General features: G+C 40.5%; 1 non-coding gene across 1 annotated transcript; it reads left to right on the top strand.

The window, feature by feature from the left end:
- Nucleotides 1–505: 505 nt before the first annotated feature.
- LOC130951459 (small nucleolar RNA R71) lies at nucleotides 506–613 on the top strand. Its single transcript, XR_009073980.1, has one exon. It is a non-coding gene; the product is annotated as a small nucleolar RNA R71 (small nucleolar RNA).
- The last annotated feature ends 204 nt before the right edge of the window (nucleotides 614–817 follow it).

The following is an 817-nucleotide window of genomic DNA, read 5'->3' as shown; positions in this document are numbered from 1 at the left end:
AACCTGTTTCTTCCACCATTATTGTTATTGAAACCTTGTTGAGGTCTCTCTTGATTCTTCCATGAGAAATTGGGGTGATTTCTCCATGAAGAATTGTAGGTGTTTCCATAGGGTTCTCCTAGGTAATTCACCTCTTCCATTGAAGGGTTCTCAGGATCATATGCTTCTTCCTCAGATGAAGCATCCTTAGTACTGTTTGGTGCATTTTGCATTCCAGACAGACTTTGAGAAATCAAATTGACTTGTTGAGTCAATATCTTGTTCTGAGCCAAAATGGCGTTCAGAGTGTCAATCTCAAGAACTCCTTTCTTCTGATTAGTCCCATTTTCACAGGATTCCTTTCAGAAGTGTACATGAATTGGTTATTTGCAACCATTTCAATCAATTCTTGAGCTTCTGCAGGCGTCTTCTTCAGATGAAGAGATCCTCCAGCAGAGCTATCCAAAGACATCTTGGATAGTTCAGAGAGACCATCATAGAAAATACCTATGATGCTCCATTCAGAAAGCATGTCTGAAGGACATCTTCTGATTAATTGTTTGTATCTTTCCCAAGCTTCATAGAGGGATTCTCCATCCTTCTGTCTGAAGGTTTGGACTTCCACTCTAAGCTTACTCCATCTTTGTGGTGGAAAGAACTTTGCCAAGAAGGCATTGACTAGCTTTTCCCAAGAGTCCAGGCTTTCTTTAGGTTGAGAATCCAACCATATTCTAGCTCTGTCTCTTACAGCAAAAGGGAATAGCATCAGTCTATAGACCTCAGGGTTAACCCCATTAGTCTTGACTGTGTCACAGATTTGCAAGAATTCAGCTAAGAA

This window comes from Arachis stenosperma, chromosome 1 (genome assembly GCF_014773155.1).
Source record: "Arachis stenosperma cultivar V10309 chromosome 1, arast.V10309.gnm1.PFL2, whole genome shotgun sequence".
Lineage (NCBI taxonomy): Eukaryota > Viridiplantae > Streptophyta > Magnoliopsida > Fabales > Fabaceae > Arachis > Arachis stenosperma.
The sequence above is the reverse complement of the archived record's forward strand: the minus strand, read 5'-3'. Positions and strand labels throughout refer to the sequence as shown.